The following is an 18,999-nucleotide window of genomic DNA, read 5'->3' on the forward strand; positions in this document are numbered from 1 at the left end:
TAAACTTTAAAATTTTCAATTAAGTATATTACTCGCTTCTTGAACTGGTATATATTTATATAATTGCCTAGTTTGTCATGAATTGGTCTAGCATTTGTGGGATAGACGACCGGAGATCTTGTGTTAGACTAGTATTATTTGTTGGCTGTAATATTTTTATTTTAATGTGATATTAGTTTACAAATTTAGTTTAATGTAATTCAGTCAACATCCAGTCAATACCAGATGAAATAATATAAAAAGATAAATTCAGAATAAAGTTTTAATAACACACAGTCTAATAACAAATTAAAACCCATTTGAGGCACCATCAAGTCTTGAATCCCCACCATATGGCTGGAGGGAGAACCTCCGTGCCAACTACACTGTCCCTTTAGGATGCAAAAACTATGATATTCATAACAAAGTTTTGCTAAGATTGTTAATGTATCATTTATTTCCTAAATTAAAAGAAATATTCATAACAATCATCGACTTTGTTGCATTTAATATATTAGTGGTCCATTTCAAATTCCTCATTTTTGCTTCAATTTCCATATCCTTCTAGTATGATAACTCCACAAGATTAAACCATGAGTCATTATTTAAGTCGTTTTCAAAAAAAAATGTTATTCTTCGAATTTTTAAAGATTATCGACTTCGCTCGATAAGATTGAGTTACACATTATCACAAGATAACGTCATACGTAAAAGACACAAAACGTTTTATCTCACCTCAGCAACATTAATTATTAAATCATAAATATGCACACGCTACATAATTCGGCGGTGGTTGAATTAAAACTCAGGGACCATCGCATCATTATCGAAAGCTATAAATTCATACCACCTTTCCGCTAACATCAATATTTCTAAGAAAAACCCTAATTCTATGTCAACCCAAAAACACCCAATTAACAAATTTAGATTTACACGGTATCACTTATTGCTTTATGACATTTTTAAAGGTAAGGTGGGAAACTAGTCCAGTTGGCTAGTTTGGTGGAAAACATAAATATCGTCGAGTTCCTTTGGATCAAAAGATCAAGACTCAAGACGGGGTTATTTTAACTTGGGAGAAGTCTTGTAATTTTTCGTTGTAAATTGTAATAGTTTTGGTTTCTTTTACCGTTGTAAAAATACACTAGTCATTATCTACTTTTATCTATCTATATAATTGCCTAACATAAATCCTATGTATCGCTCTGAGGTTGTTCCCCCCATTCTCTAAAGTCACCAGATTGCTTGATTTCTAAATGGAGGCTTCTCATGCATTTAATGGGTTATATATAACATCTCATTTATTTGTGATAATCAAACAATAATTTATGCGGGTCATGGGTCTCACCAAACCCGGATAACCCTTAAACGAGTTATAAAATCTCATTTATTTATGAAATAACCCCTTAATCATCAAAGAATAATTTCCACGGGTTATGGGTCTTACAAAACCCTAATAGCCCTCAAATGGATTATAAGATTTTATTTATTGGTAAACACTTTCATCATCTGACCCTAATTTAATTTATCCTCTTTACAGGTTCTACGTTGCTGGTATATCATCTCCATCTCCGGTTAGCTTCCGATACTACCCACCATCGTCAACTACATCAACGTCCCCTTTTTCATTAGACAAAATTTTTGTTCATGTGTGTTCATTTAAAAAAATCAACATGCTCGTGTTCGTTTATGTTTGTTCGTTAAAAATCTAAAAAACATACACATCTCAATTGAAAATACCCGAACGCTAAAAAATATAAGAACAAACTAATATATATGTATTAATTAAAACAAAACTACTTTATAAAATAAATCATCATAAAATAGCAAAATAATTAAAAACAAAAACTTAAATAAACCTCCATAACACGGGAGGATCACACTAGTATTATATATATATATATATGGGTGAGTTAACGTACAATAATGGCTTATCATACATTAGGTACTCGATATTCCAGAGCGTTTGATTAAAAAACGCGCGGTGGCAATTTCGTAAATAACCCAACAGTAGTTCGCGATCAAAATTCGTCGATTACAAGTCAACTCTGATCCAAATTCGGAACTTGTCGCTCAATCTAATCCAATTTCTAAACTCTAATCACAGCTTAAAGTATGAAATCTCTAAAGTTAAAAACCAAAATTGAAATATAACGTCCCTAAACATTAAAAATCTTCAAATTGATCAAAAATTGATGATTTAATCAATCGAATTGATGTGTAAGTGGCTTTAGAATCATCAATCGATTATGAAAATACAAATTAACACACTTAATTGAGCTATGATTAGGGTTCATGTTTAAACGTTCTGCTCAAAGTTTAAACGTTCTGACCAAAATAAGCACCAAAAATTGAATATTTAATCAATCAAATTGATGTGTAAGAGGCTTTAGAATCATCAATCGATTATGGAATTGCAGAAATAACGCACTCAATCGAGCTCTGATTAGAGTTCAAAATATTATGTTTAAACGTTCTGAAACAAAACTGAAGACCTTTAAACGTTCTGACCAAAAAAGAGCATATTTAAACGTTCTAATACGTTCAATGAGGTTCTGGGTGTTCAAAAAACAATGAACATCTTTAAACATTCTAATACGTTCAGGTTGTTAAAAAATGTTTAGAAGTTCTGATAAAGTTTAGAAGTTCTAAAAAGTTCTGGGTCAAAAAAGTTTAGAAGTTCTAAGAAGTTCTGGGTGTTCAAAACTTCTAAAACTAACAAAAAAATAATTAAACACCTGTAAACATGAAATTGAACACTTAAATCACTTCATATAATCTCATAATCATCAAACAATAATCAATCAACCGTTAATTTGATCATTGATTCAATCATATGAACAAAATCTGCAACTGGGTTTCTGCAAATTGTAACATCGTGAAAATTTAGAGTTCAAGTATCAACTTTCCAAAGTCTAGGGACTAAAATTGTCAAAAATCCAAACTTGAGGGTGAAAAATAAAAATATTATTTTTCCTGACCAATCGCGCTACGCGATGAGTCAGAATAGACTCCCATCGCGTACCGCGATGGGATGTCTGACAATTTGTGACACGTGTGCCACGTGGCACACGGTGGCACTAGGTGCTGCCACGTGGCAACACTACCGCCACGTGTAGCGGCGCCTGCCACGTGTCGACACGTGGCAGGCCTACCCTCTGCATCATCAACCCTACGTCGCGGTACGCGACGGGGTTCCCAGAAGACCGGGCGCGGTACGCGATGGGACCCAAAATGAGGTCTATAAATAGCGACCATGGGCACTTCATTCTGCACACCAAAATCAACTCTCTAACCTCTCTCTAGATATATCACTCTCTCTCTAAAAATCCTCGTAAAACGTGCCACAATTACCTCGATAAGCGTGCCTCGAATCTCTTGTTTGTGTACCAACGTTTCTTTAGAAGTTTTGCCACCCTCCACCCGCATACCAAGAAGGTGGTGTTATAATGGCGGGGAATCTCGAGAGTAGTGTCCTCGAGTGTTGAAGATTTTGTGTTCCTCGACTCGAGTGTCGAGCAAAGTAAAGCAGCGTCGGAGTGCTGCTCAAGTCCCTAGAGTTTCCATACGCCACTAAGGTTAGGCGTTATAATGAATTTAATATAATTTAATATTATATTCAAGGCTTAGGCCTAAAGTCGAGGATATGCTCAATACCTCGATAAAAGAAAAGAAATACAAACATAACAAAGAAAAGAATAAATAAATGATATGATAAACAAACATATATATGTGTGTAAGTATATATGTATATATATTCTTTGTTATGAATTTATTATTTATTGAATAAGAGTATTCTTAAATAATAAAAGAAAAGATTACGTTTCTTGGAGAAGAAGAAACGTCCGGTTTTCATATAAACTAAAGGTTTATAATTTACTTTTAAACAAGAGGTTTTCAAGTAAATAAGAATTGAACTAAAGGTTCAATCGAGGATTGAGATATAAGACTAAAGGTCTTAAGCCGGATCGTGTATCCGACTAACAAACATTTATACTCGTAACTATAGGTTCGAGATAAAATAAGGGAAAGACCCTTGGACGGTGAGTGAAGCCGATCCTAAAGAGACAAGGTGAATACGCCCCCAAACTTTTAAACTTGTTTTTCAAATGAGTCAAACATGTTATATGAAATTGTTTACAAGGAACTATGTGTTCTTAAAACCGTTATAACTATGGGTATGAACCTAGCCCTCATACTGTGGTATACATATGTCTGGATCCTTACATAGGTGGTACTATGCGATGTATGGGCATGATCGCACCACCCTTGGTCGTAGGACGCTCTCCTGCAGGGAGTACGACCGTTGTGTATATTTACGGGTACTTAACTAAGTCGAACGCTGCGGTGTTTGCTGAGGTGACCTAGTGTAGAGACTCTAGTTTATAATGTGTTATTTGACTTTGTTATTCCTAAGCCACGTTGGGCCGAGGCAGGCGTAGCCTCGAGGGGTAATAAAGTAAAAGAAAATATTTTTGCGTCAGCGTGTTCACCAGCATTCGTTGCTGACGTATTTTCTTACATTTTGCAGGTGAACAATGATAGCACTTGGATGAGTCGAAGTGCTACTAATATCCGATGGCTCGGAATGTTTTGTAATAACTTAATATGGTGGTTTGTAATTATAAACACATAAATATTTTGTTAACTTAAACGGGTGTTTTTATCCCGACTTTTGTTATATATAAATATTACATTTTCGATCCTTAAAATTTATAAGTCTTCCGCAAACAAACGTAACTCTGATTTATTTACAAACACGATACCAACTTATTGTGTCGCACTCCTAGGCCCTAGAATGGGGTGTGACACAAATGGCGCTTAAAACTTTAAACGTTCAGTTAAAACCCATCACTCAAAACTCAGAATTGATCAATTGAAACTTCAAATTGATGATTAATTGGACCAATTTTAAAGTTTAATTGGTCAATTAGTTCAACAATTTCAATTTTAATTGGTCAATTTTATCAACAGGTCGTGACGGCGGAAGATGGTGTACGGTGAACAGAATCATTGGATGGTGGACGGTGGATAGGATCGTTGGATGGTGACGGATTGCTGAACGGTCATGTTGAAGGTGGACGAAATCGATGGGAGCAACGATTTGATGAATATTACAATATTGTCACCGCGTGTTATTTGAAATCGACGGGGATGTGAGTCGCGTACGTAATGTACGATTAGGGATTATTGTATTAGATCCTTTATCTATATATATATATATATGAGAAGATTAATGTACAAATAAAATTAATGTGTTAAACATGAGAATCAAGTAGAGTAATTATGTCATAGAGTTATGACATAGTTACTCTATTTGTATATATAATTACTCTACTTGATTCTCACATTTAACAGACTAATTTCATTTTTATTTGATCCACTCTATATATATAAAAAGATTTTAGTTGGTGTTAAAAACTTAAACTTAAAAAAATTAATTTAACCATATGGGATAAAGATCATGTAACACAGCAGCCTATGAAAAACCTAAAATTATGGAAAAAGAGTTGAAAAAGCCCAACTTTAAACTAAAAAGATAGGGTATACGGTGTACCTTTAACAAAATTATATATATATAAAAAACAAATTAGAAATAAAAAAAAAGAAGAAAAAAATGGAATGATTTGTGTTGGTATATGGATTTATTATGTTCATTTTGGGGGTTATAATAATAATAATAATAATATTACATTACATTTCATCTTCTGCTGTCACATTATTCATTCATCAGCAGCAGCAGCAGCAGCAGCAGCTTTAGAAGAACCCCTAATTAGCTTGAACAAACATGCTCACAATCCCAGCCAATTCACCTTCAAACTAACCCTAAACCCCCAAACCCATTTCAATTATCCAATTCCATTATGCAAACACCAACCCACCTTCTGCTCTTCTTCTTCCTCTTCTCCGCCGCCGCCGGAAACACATCTCCGGACGAACTCAAGGCATTAATCGAGTTCCGCAAAGGGATCAGTTCAGATCCCTTAGCTAAAGTCACTGATTCATGGGTTATTGCCTCAAACCCACCTCCAGTTTGCACTCAATTTTACGGCGTTCACTGTGATGACACCGGCGCCGTTACGGCCGTTGTTCTCGACCGCCTTGACCTGGCCGGTGAAATCAAGTTCAATACTTTGTTTGGGTTAAAGGGTCTTCGGAATTTGAGTCTTTCGGGCAATCGGTTAACCGGAAGGATTGTTCCCAGTCTCGGGTCAATGTATTCATTGCAGTATTTAGATCTGTCCGGTAACGGCTTCTACGGGCCGATTCCGGGCAAAATTAATGATCTTTATGGATTGAATTATCTTAATTTGTCTAGTAATAATATCACGGGCGGGTTTCCGGGTGGGATTCGGAATTTGCAGCAGTTGGCGGTTCTCGGTCTGCATTCCAATTCGCTGTGGGGGGATTTGGGGGTTTTGTTTTCCGAGCTGAGGAATGTGCAGTATGTTGACTTGAGCGATAATGCGTTTTACGGGTCGGTGTTGACGGGCGATGGTGTTCCGAGTGTGGTGAATACGGTGCAGCATTTGAATTTAAGTCGGAATCGGTTGGGTGGCGGGTTCTTTAGCGGGGACGCGCTTGTTTTGTTTAGGAATTTGCATGTTTTGGATTTGAGTGATAATGTGTTGAACGGGAAGTTGCCGTCGTCGTTTGGGGTGTTGCCGAATCTTGAGGTGTTGAGGTTGAGTAATGCGCAGTTGTTTGGGCCGATACCAGAAGAGCTTTTGGAGAGTTTGATGCCGTTGAAGGAGGTAGATCTCAGTCGAAACGCGTTCTCAGGTGAAGATCTTTGACTATAATATTTATGTCATTTAGATTACTACTACATTGTTGTTCATATCTGTTTTTGGACTCTTAAAATTCTTGTGTTAGTAAATGTGTAATTACTTGTTTAAATTGGGGATCTTGGTAAATGAAAATCAAGATTTTGAAGTGGTATTACAAGGATTTGCAGTAGGATCACAAAGCTACTAAGTTTTCTTACTAGATATAGAAGCGTGAATTAATGGCATTAAAATGAACGCGGACGAGTTATGTGCACGTAGTCTTGGTGGTGGATTTGCATGATCTGTTGCGTACGCACGTGATGGATATGTTAAAATTATATTCACGTGACCGCACACGTTCTTGGAATAGATTTGTTGCAGGCCCTGATTGGAATTATGGGATCCGCTACAGTTGATCATACTTAATATATATGCTTAATTCTACTTATGGTTTTCAGTATTGATAACTTAAGCGTTTTGGGAATAAAATTAGCGATTAATTGAATAACGAAAGCTATGGAACTAGTTGTTTATCTAATTTCTTGACTCTTTTGTGTTTGCATAATATGATAATAGTCATCTTTTACAGATTACAAGGGCACACTTATGTGTAGTTTAAGACCGTTTTTGTTCTGCTAAACGTTAAAACATGATTAAAAGATTGTGATTGGTTATGATTCATTTTTCTTTTTTTGTTCAATTGCAGGTTCAATTCCAAAAATCAACTCCACCAGTTTGATCACTTTAAATCTATCATCAAATGAATTATCAGGTTCATTACCACCTTCACAAGGAAACTGTCAAATAGTGGATTTGAGCAACAATCTACTCAAGGATGACATCTCGGTTTTTGAAACATGGACATCACCTCTACAAGTTCTAGATTTGAGCTCAAATCAGTTAACCGGGAATTTCACAAACTTATCACATTTTAACGGTCTGATTTCACTCAATTTAGGAAACAACTCATTAAAAGGCTCGATACCATCTATTCAGATACCCAATCTGGCCTTTCTTGACCTAAAAAGAAACGAACTTGACGGCCCAATTCCACCCGGGTTGTTCACTTCAATGACTTTGACCCATTTGGATCTTTCCTATAACCGTTTCACAGGCTCGATTCCGCTTCACGGATCCCAAGAAAAATCTTTAATTGAATTATCCACATATCCACCATTGGAGTTCCTTGATCTTTCATACAATACGTTAACGGGTTCGTTAACGCCAGATATTGGCAGCTTCAGGAGGCTACGAGTGCTGAATCTCGGAAATGATACCTATCGGGTGAATTACCAAATGAGTTGACCAAACTTGAGCAACTCGAATTTCTTGACTTATCTAATAATCATTTCAACGGGAAATTCCTGAAAAACTTTCTCCCGAGTTGAAATTCGTTAACGTGTCGGGAATCTGGGAAAATCCCTGAAAATTTGAAAATTTTTTTCGAAAGATTCGTTTCGTCCAGGAAACCCGCATTTAAAGTCAGCAGATGGTCCGTCGGTTAGTGGCGGTGATCTTCCGTCACAGTCAGCAAATGGTGGGAAAAGTCATAACAAGTCTAAACTGAAAATAGCAATTATTGTCGCATCGGTTGTCACTGCATTAATGATAGCGTTTTTGTTATTGGCGTATTACCGAGCACAAATCGGGGTTTTCCATGTCAAAACTGCGTTCGGTGGTCAACCAAGTTAAACCAGTCGGGATATAAAACATGGAATTTCGAGCCGACCGACGACATCATTAAGTTTTTCAGACGCTCACTTGCTTACTTCAAATTCACGGTCACTTTCCGGGCAGTTGGACCTTGGCGGCGGTGATATTGTTGAGTCGGCGCCGGTGTTGCCGCCATCTTATGCCGCCACGTCGGCGTCAACAATACCCAATCTGATCGATACCGACCCGACACCTTCTGGAAGAAATCATCTCCCGGTTCACCAATCGCTTCATTGCCTCGTTTCGTTGAGACGATTGAGCAGCAAGTGACATTAGATGTGTATTCACCAGACCGGTTCGCGGGCCAACTCTTTTTCTTTGACCCGAGGCCTCAATTATCGTTTACAGCTGAAGATTTGTCACGGGCCCCAGCTGAGATTCTTGGAAGAAGTAGTCACGGAACATTGTATAAAGCTACACTAGGTGGTGGACTTATGTTGACCGTGAAGTGGTTGAGGGTTGGTTTGACCAAAGATAAGAAGGAATTTGCAAAAGAGATTAAGAAGATTGGAACTATGAATCACCCTAATGTTGTGCGGTTACTCGCTAATTATTGGGGCCCGCGTGAACAAGAAAGACTTACTTTGGCTAATTACATTGAAGGAGATAGTTTGGCGTTACATCTTTATGGTGAGTATTTATTTTTGTTAGTTGCGTTTCTGCAATTAAAATGGGTACTTTTAACAAAACCGAACCCAAACAAAAACCAACGGTATGGTTTTATGTTTTGGTTTGGTTTTGGTCTAGTGTGTAATTAAAACCTAAAAAACCGAACCGAATTTGTGGAGATCCGTTTTAATTATAATAGGTACTTTTGACAAAACCGAACCCAAACAAAAACCGACGGTATGGTTTTATGTTTTGGCTTGTTTTGGTCGAGCTTGTAATTAAAATAAAATAAAAAGTTTATTTTTTTACTTTTTAGGTCATTTATAAGAATTTAATAAGTCTTAATCAAATATTTTAGCCCAAATGTAAAATACATATTAACTTTTTAAAAAGATTTAGGCCCACAGTTTTAGACTTTTAGGCATTAATTCTTTATTTTGGGCCAATTTTTTTCGGCCCAGATATTTCAAGCTCAAGTGGTAAAACCGAAACCGAACGCTTTTTGAAAACTTAAAAATCGAATGTTAGGCTTTTGGTTCGGTTCGAGCCCAAAAACAATACAAACTGACACATGCATACCCTTAACTTTTGTATGAATCGGGCCAAAACATTTTTTTTTGTTAAAAGAATGTATTAAATATGATTTTGAAAGCTACTCTTTTAGCTAAACATTTCTAGTTTAGCAGTTCAAAAAAAAGCTAATTTTTTTACCTATCTGACCAGTTAGAGATATAGCATAACTCAAATTGACCAGTCGATAAACAAACGGGTCAAAGTTAGGTTACTATTTACCTCAAACAAGTCAAATGGGTCAATGAAATTGTTAACCCTAAAAAGACATGATTTGAACGACGACCAAAGTGTATTTTTAACACATACGATCTTTTAAGCATTATATGTAATAATGTAAAGTGTAGATTGATATCCTACTAACACAAGTTTTTATAATAATATTTAATGTCTCAACTAAAACGTGTTAATTATGTTTTATACATTTTTTGTCACAGAAACGACCCCGCGACGGTACTCTTTACTATCGTTTAATCAACGGTTAAAAGTCGCAATCGATGTGGCTAGAGGCTTATCCTACCTTCATGGAAGAAACATCCCTCATGGAAACCTGAAACCAACAAACATAATCTTAGAGGGCCCACAGTACGATGCCAAGTTAACCGATTTCAGTCTCCACCGGCTCATGACACCTGCAGGCATAGCCGAGCAAATTCTTAACCTAGGTGCACTCGGTTACCGAGCCCCTGAACTCGCAACCGCACCCAAACCTGCCCCGTCATTCAAAGCCGACGTGTATGCGTTTGGTGTCATATTAATGGAGCTATTGACCCGAAGAAGTGCAGGTGACATTATCTCGGGTCAATCTGGTGCAGTTGACTTAACCGATTGGGTTCGGTTGTGTGAGCAAGAGGGTCGGGTGATGGATTGTATTGACCGGGATATTGCGGGCGGGGAACAACAGTCAAAAGCGATGGATGACATGCTTGAAGTATCGCTTCGGTGCATACTTCCAGTAACCGAAAGGCCGACCGTGAGACAGATTTTGGAGGATTTATGTGCCATATCTGTTTGAAAAGGTTTTTGTACAATGTGTTTTCGTTTGTTTATTTTGTTGGTTCGTTGGCTTCGGGTTCGGGCTAAAACGGGTCGTAATTCATTGTCTTTTTTTTCTTCCTCCTTTAATCTCTCAACCCTTGATTTTTTGTTCTTATTTCTTGTGTAAAGTCATTGTTTCTGATTTACTAATTGCAGGAAAGAACAGAATGTTTGCTTAGTAGTCTTTTTTTTTATTTATTTAATGATTATTTTTTTAGTTTAATTTATTGGAATTTTAATTTGGAATGAACCTCATTTTTGTTGGTTACTATTTGATGATTTGATGTAGGGATTTTCTTGTTGGCATTTATTTCAAGCTTTAAAAGGTGGTTCATTTATTTGCATACCATAAGTTAGAGATGTTCAACGAAACCGGTTCCTGGAACCGAACCGGTGGACCCGAATCGGACCCGAACCGGTTCCTACCCGTTTTTTGTAGGAACCGGACCCTATCTGATTCAACCCGATGATCCGTGATCGGTTCTTGCATTTCTGAGTGGGGGCGGGTAGGAACCGGAACCGGTTCTGGAACCGAACCATCTGGAACCGGTTCCTAACCGGTTCTAGCCGTTGGATCGAATATAGCCGTTGGAAATCGTTTTTTGGTCGTTTTTTGACCGTTGGGGTCAAAAATAGCCGTTTTTTGGCTCCCCAAGCACCCCACTACTAGTATAATTAGGTATTTGGTGTCATGGGTTCATCACAACACTCAAAACGCAAACCCGAACGCAAAAAAATACAAAAAAACGCTATTACAACGTTTTGAGTTCTCTAATCTCTTGTTTTCTCTTCTTCTATATTCATATTTGTTGTTATGGCTGCCTCACAATCGTCGGTTGGTCAAGGTTCCAACGCCGAACCAAGTTTCGTTCGTATTGTACCTCATAATCGTAATTAAGAGATTTAGTGCAATTAGGATTTGGTTGAATTGAGTGACCTTTCATTGAAGGCTCGGTGCAAGTTTTGTGGGATTTATTTAAACCCACTTTCGAATTCAAATTTGAAGAAACACATCGAAAAACCGTATTGCAAGGCGTTGAAAAAGAACGTCGATTCGCAACAAACGCAAATGGATAGTGAAGGCGGAATATTTACATACCAAATTGATCGAGTTCAAGATCGTATGGCGAAGTTTGTGATTCAAGAAGCTTTGCCGTTTAGCCACTTCGACAACCCTCGCTTAACCGTCATGATTCGAGATACGCTTCAACCACAATACACTCACGTAAGTCGTCATACTCTTAAACGTTATTGTTTAAAATTGTGGAAGAACGCCAAAGAGGTACTAATTGCATATTTTGAAAATATAAATACGGAAATAAACTTAACTAGTGATGTTTGGTCGGCTCCACATGGTCTACCCGAATCTTATCTTTGTGTCACCGCTCATTGGGTAGACCCGTCATCGTGGGAAATGATGAAACGCACCATTGCTTTCGAACTCTTTGAGTATCCACATACGGGAGATAATTTGTTTGAAATTTTAGATTATGTTATAAAAACTTATAAACTAGAAAATAAAATATTTTCAATGGCATTTGATAACGCGTCGAATAATACATCGGCGGTTGATAAATTAAAATTAAAATATACGCCGATTTGCAATGGTGTATTTTTTCACTCAAGGTGTGTTGCACATATCATTAATTTAATCGTGCAAGACGGACTTGCTTCGGATGAGGTTACATCGGTTATAAACGATTTTAGACTAATGATACATGAAGTTTTTAAGAAAAGTAAAAAAAGACAAATGGAATATAGAAAATTTTGTAAAGATACGGGAAGAAAAGCTTTGGGAGCTAATTGGGATGTACCTCATCGATGGAATTCCACTTGCATAATGTTTCAAAGTGCTTTGAAACAAAGAGAAACTTTACAAATGTTTCATTCTAGTCTTGCCGAGAATGATTTGGCAATCCCCTTTTCAAATGAGAAATGGGAAATTATCAATGACTTATCGACTTTTCTTGAAGTTTTTAAAACATCAACTACGAAACTATCGGGAACGTATTATCCGACAAGTCCCTTGGTTCTTTCGGATTATTTTTAATCGTTAACAATCTTAAAGAATTTGAAAATAAAAGTCCAATGTTTTCAAACATCATATTACCAATGAAGTTTAAATTAAAAAATACTTTCTTGAATTGCCACCGGTTTTTACTTGCGCCGCCGCTTTAAACCCAATGTTAAATGTTACAGGGGTTGAATGTGTGATAGACGAAATTTTTTCAGCCTTAGATATGCATGAAGTTGACCCAAACTTTTCAACAGAGGCAAAAAATGATTTTAACTTAAATTTTAAATTTATGTATGACTTTTATTTAAATAAATATGGGTCAAACATACACATGTCTATGCCGGGGGGTCTTCATCAAGTTCAAGTGCTACTAGAGTACGAGATCCCATGATTAGCCTTATGAACACCGTTCGCAACGTAACGGCTAAAAAACAAAGGGGTAACACCCCTTCAAGCGAACTAGGAAGGTATAGTGCAAATGATTACTCTACTGGTTTATCCGAAGAGGAATATGGCACTTTTGATGTTTTGGCTTGGTGGAAGGTAAAGGAAACCGAGTTTCCGATTCTTGCCACCATGGCCCGTGATTTACTAACCGTCCAAGCTTCTACAGTAGCTTTGGAATCCGCTTTTTCTCTTAGTGGCATGGTAATATCGGTGAGAAGAACAAGACTAAATTCGGAGTCGGTGGAGATGTGCATTTGCTTAAAGGATCACTTGGACTCAATCGATCGTATTCAACACGTAACCACTCTCGAAGATGAAACACCACTTGATGTTCGAGTGCACGACGAACAAGAAGGCATTTCTACAAGTAATTCCGAGGAAGAAGTCACCGCTCAATAATTACGACGAACAAGAAGGCTTTTCTAGAAATAATATGTCACAACTTTATATTTATAAGTTTAATGTTTTGTTAGTTTGTTTGTGAAGATTTTAAAACATGTAACCTTTTTTTTTTTAACTTCTTAAAGTAAATAAAATGAATTTTATGTTAATTGTTTTGTTTATTTTTCATGCTATACAAATACGAATCGTAGTTTAGAACCCAAATCGCAAACGAAAAACGAAAAAAAAAACTAAATGCACTTGTATTGCAAATCCAATGAACAAGTTTACATTGTACAATGGTTACATATTTAACTGATGATGTTCCAACTGATGAAACTCTGCAACTGATGTGTCACTGATTCATATTTTGCATCAGTGACAACAAACTCTGCAACTGATGAATGTTCCCACTGATGAGTATTCCTCATCAGTGGCAACCTTCAGTAGTCATCAGTGGCAACCTTCAGTAGTTGTCTTCAGTGGCAACCTTCAGTAGTTGTCTTCAGTGGCAAACATCTTCAGTAGTTGTCTTTTCTTCATCAGTTAATTGTTTATTTTTATGTTAATTGTTTTTTTATTTTTCATGTTATACAAATACGAATCGTAGTTTAGAATCCAAATCGCAAACGAAAAACGAAAAAAAAAATAAAAATTTTTTACACTGTTGTACAGGAACCGGGTTAGGAACTAGAGGTGTTCAAAAAAACCGGTTATAGAACCGGTTTGGTCGGTTTAACCGAAAACCGGTTAATAGAAAAACCGGTTATTAAAAAACCGGTTAGACCGGTTATTGAACCGCCGGTTAGTACTTCGGTTACTCATTCGTGGACAAAAACCGGTTATTGAACCGGTTAGTAAAAAAACCGGTTAAATTTAAAAACCGGTTAACCTAAAAACCGGTTAACCGGTTAACGGTCAAAAACCGGTTAACCTAAAAACCGGTTAACCGGTTTTTAGGTTAACCGGTTTTTGACCGTTATAAAACGGCCATATGACCGTTTGGGTCCTTTTTTGCCCGTTTTTTCTTGATTTCTAGCCGTTTTTTTTTAACATTTTACCCCCACAAACAACTATATATAGTTTAGGTTGGGTAGGTTAGCTCACACTCGATTATACAACTCTACTAGCTCTAAACGTTTATTTCATACGCGATTATTTTGTTATCAACTTGGCCGTGCAAAATGGGTTAAACGTGATCGAAACGCAAAGAAACAGTTTTAAAAGAATGTTACGAGATGTTTTTAGCAACAATAAAACATTTTCAAGATACAAAAAATTTTGTGTAGAAGCTAATTGTCAATGGTTGGGGCCAAATTGGGATTGTCCAACAAGATGGAACTCGACTTGTAATATGTTTGAGAAAGCCATCCAACAAAAAGAATCATTAATTGCGTTTCATCAAATTTTGTCAAGTAGGGGTAAATGTGCACCATATGATCCTAGAAACTGGTTATTGATTGAGATCGTTACGGAGGTCCTTCAAATTTTTAAATCTTGCACAACTAGTTTATCCGGGGTTTACTATCCAACAAGCCCCATTGCTTTACCAAAAATTGCTGTCATGTGCACAAAGTTGAGTGAACTTGATTGTAGGGGTGCATCTTATTTTGATATGGGTGTAAAAATGAAAGAAAAATTTAGAAAATATTTTCAACAACTACCCACTGTTTTGACATGTGCTGCTGCGTTAAACCCTTGCATCAATGTTGGTGGTGTTGAAACTTTAATAGAAAAAATTTGTGATGAGCTTGGGTTAAACGACGATCAAAACCCCTATTATAGCCAAACTTTAAAGAATGCTTTCAACACCACCTTGTCAAACATGTATGATGTCTACCTTACAAAATACGGGTCGTCTTCCCAAATTCATGACTCGTTAAGAGCTGTTGCCCAATCCCAATCCCAAACCGACCTTGAAATGGGGATGTACTACATGATTTGGGAAGACGCCGGTAAACGTCAAAGGGTAAACACCCCAAGCAGTGAACTTGGAAGGTATGGTGGTACCAACTTTGTGAAACACATGACTCCGGATGAATTTAGAAGTCTTGATTTGCTGGCTTGGTGGAGAGGTAAGGAGGATGAGTTTCCGATCCTCGCCGCCATGGCCAAAGATTTACTAACGGTCCAAGCTTCCACGGTAGCTTCGGAGTCTGCTTTTTCTGTTTCTGGCAGGGTTATATCGATTAGGAGGACTCGACTCACTGCACCAGCTATAGAGATGTCGATTTGCTACAAGGATTACTTGGACTCTTTAGATAGGGCACAACATCAACGCTCACTCGAGGGGGAAATGGAGTATGAAGCGGGCTTTTATGAAGACGAGGTCAATGAAGGACACACTCAACCAATGACCGATGAAGAAGCCGCGTACGACGATTACCTAAGAAATAGCTCGGGATCGGGTAGCGAAGAAAATTAGTTAAAGAAACAGCAAACATGGAGGCAAATCATGAGTAAGAAACAGCAAGTTGTTCATGTAATCGTGTCTAAGCATTCTTTTTCCTAATATGTGCTCTTATTTACTTGTTGATTTGGATTTTTCTAATTTAGTTAAAGAAACAGCAAACATGGAGGCAAATCATGAACAAACTGCGATTGGGAACAACAGGAGCATCTGCTAGTTCACGATTTAATGTTTGTATTTTTGAGTTAAATCATGAACAACAGTTCTTGGCAGAGATTTCTTCAGTGTTAATGATTTAATGTTTGTATTTTTGAGTTACGAATATGCGATAACGATTTAATGTTTGTATTTTTAATGTAAAAACTATAAATGAAAGTTATGTGTTTTTAATCTTTGGTTTGTTGAAAACACATTCACCAACACACACTCATACTCATCTTCCAAGCAAAGAACCCTAACAACGAAAGCAAAGAATGGCTTCGGTCAGTCCGTTTTGCCTTGTAGTTACCGGTTTGTTTATACTGTGAAAAAATAATGGTCTTTATTAAGTACAAAATATAAAAAACAAATATTCGTATTTGAAACCGCGAAATTTAAAAAAAAAAAAAAACCGGTTAATAAAAAAAAACCGGTTAATAAAAAAACCGATTAATAAAAAAACCGGTTTATTAACCGGTTCTAACCGGTTTCTAAACCGGTCCTAACCGGTTAGACCGGTTAGGGTTTTGACAGAAAAAAACCGGTTATTAACCGGTCCGGTTATTAACCGAACCGGTTTTTTTCAGGGCAAAAAAAACCGGTCCGGTTAATAACCGAACCGGTTTTTAAAAAAAAACCGGTTTGTGCACCTCTATTAGGAAACGGTAAGAACCGGTTAGATAGGTTAGGGGTCCGAGGGTGGGAGAACCGGTTCGGTTCCCTAACCGGTTCGAGCCTGAAACCGGTTTAAAAGGGGGTTTTGAATATAGGAACCGGTTAGGAACCGGTTCCGTTTCCTAGTCCCAAACCTTTTTGAACATGCCTACCATAAGTTATCACTTTCATGGTTTCAAAAATCATTTATTTGGAACAGGTCATGTAAATTTGACCAACTGTTTCACTCTTTCTTTTTCATATTGAATATGCAATTATGCGTGTGTATAACATTGAAGAATCATGGTAAAGTGAGAATGGTGAGCGGGTTAGCAACGGTTAAAACATGTTTTAGTCGAACAAGCGTATAAGTAGCTATCGCTTATTAAATAAATGTTAGGAGATATATTGTTAACAAGTTAAAATGCTTTGTTATAGTATGTCAAAAGTTTTCTACATTGTTAACTTTTAAAACTTGAGGGGTGAATTAGACAAATATTTAAAAAAGGGGGGGGGGCAAAAGTGGGTTGAAGTTATAGTTGAGGTGTTGAGGATGCAAAACATAAGTTTGACATTACCTGGCTGCACGATTTTTGTTCTTGACGCACATGATATGATCCAACTCCATTTCACATTATAAATTCCTTTAAATCTCTTTCTTAAAGATACTTTTGGAAAACTTTAAATAAAATATGATTAATTTACAACTATATATATAATTCATAAATGATATTCATGAATGCATAAAGTATTAGTTTGGCTAACTGTTAATGCTAATAATAAAACATTACAACAAATGGTAACTTCATAAATGCTAAAAGGTATAAATGTTTTTTTAGAGAAAATAGAATAAAAATAAATTGTGAGAGAATTGGATATCTTATTAATTGCTTGCTTAATGGGCAATGATGAAAGGATGGGGGTCAGCTAGTGTGTTAGCTAGAGCCTTGAGGTGCACATATCTGGAATTTTTAAGAACTAGAAACAGGTAGGAACATGTTATAGGTTTGGTCAACAAAAGTCAAAAACCAGATCGGGTAGTAACAGGTTCCTGGTATGATATAACGGAAGCGGCAGAAATCAATGGATTCAGATAAGTTCATCGTACCAAAAAAAATGGTTAATGATACATTCAACCAATGAACTATGACTTAATTATTCCATTGCTACGATTCATCCAGTCGAAGTAGCTACGAACTTCGAATTCAAGTAATAACATTATTGAATCATCAAAATTGTGTATTTGATCGGGTTTGTCGGGTTTTGGCTATGAAAGTATTGACCAAAAGTTGTTCTTTCATTCATTGTAATTGGAAAAAATACAGTAGAATACAAAATACTAGCTTAGAATCAAGGGATTGATTACAATATAATAGGTAATATAATAACAATACAATATTATCCAAAATTAACAAATCAATTCAAATGTTTCAATGTCATCCGTTTGGAGGTAAAACACTAATATTCCCCCGCAAGATGGACGATCGACAAAGCAGTCCAATCTTGGATATGAGATTACGAAAACGCGGTTTGAGCAGCGGTTTGGTGAGGGCGTCGGCAAGTTGATCATCGTCGGAAATGTGAGTAACACGTATCGTACCTTGTTGGACCTTTTCTCGTACAAAGTGGAAGTCAAGAGTAAGGTGTTTCATACGAGAGTGAAAGACCGGGTTAGCAGAGTAGTGTGTTGCACTTAAATTATCACAATAAATTGCTGGTGTGATAGCCGATATCCAAGTTCTGATAATAGAGACATTAACCATTGAACTTCTGTGGTGGTGGAGGCGATAGCTTGAAATTCTGCCTCGGTGGATGACCTTGCCAAAATCGGTTGGCGTTTGGAACTCCATGCAACCGGGTTTGAACCGAGATAAACAATATAGCCTGTGGTGCTACGGTATGTAGATTTGTCACTTGCCCAATAAGCATATGTAAATGCATGGAGGTGTAGAGGAGAGTTGTGTTTGAATAATAACCCATGATGCAGTGTACCATGAAGATAACGTAATAATCGCTTGAGGGCAGCCCAATGTAAGTTGGTGGGACAATGCATAAACTGGGAAAGTTTATTAACCGCAAAAGAGATGTCGGGTCTCATGAAAGAAAGATATTGCAATGACCCAACGAAAGCACGATATTGAGTCGGTGATGGGAGAGGTGCGCCTTCATGAGGGCTGAGATGGTCTGAGAATGACATGGGGGTAGATGCCGGT

The 18,999-nt window shown here is 36.9% G+C and overlaps 1 pseudogene across 1 annotated transcript; it reads left to right on the forward strand.

Moving 5' to 3' along the window:
• The first annotated feature begins 5,751 nt into the window (after positions 1–5,751).
• LOC143592478 (putative inactive receptor kinase At5g10020) lies at positions 5,752–10,947 on the forward strand (annotated as a pseudogene). The gene is made up of 3 exons (XR_013145934.1): positions 5,752–6,762; positions 7,456–9,092; positions 10,079–10,947. The product of XR_013145934.1 is annotated as a putative inactive receptor kinase At5g10020 (transcript).
• Positions 10,948–18,999: the final 8,052 nt, after the last annotated feature.

The sequence above is a fragment of the Bidens hawaiensis genome, unplaced genomic scaffold, assembly GCF_021521415.1.
Source record: "Bidens hawaiensis isolate Kalapana, Puna unplaced genomic scaffold, B.hawaiensis_p1.1 tig00040839_1, whole genome shotgun sequence".
Taxonomy (NCBI): domain Eukaryota; kingdom Viridiplantae; phylum Streptophyta; class Magnoliopsida; order Asterales; family Asteraceae; genus Bidens; species Bidens hawaiensis.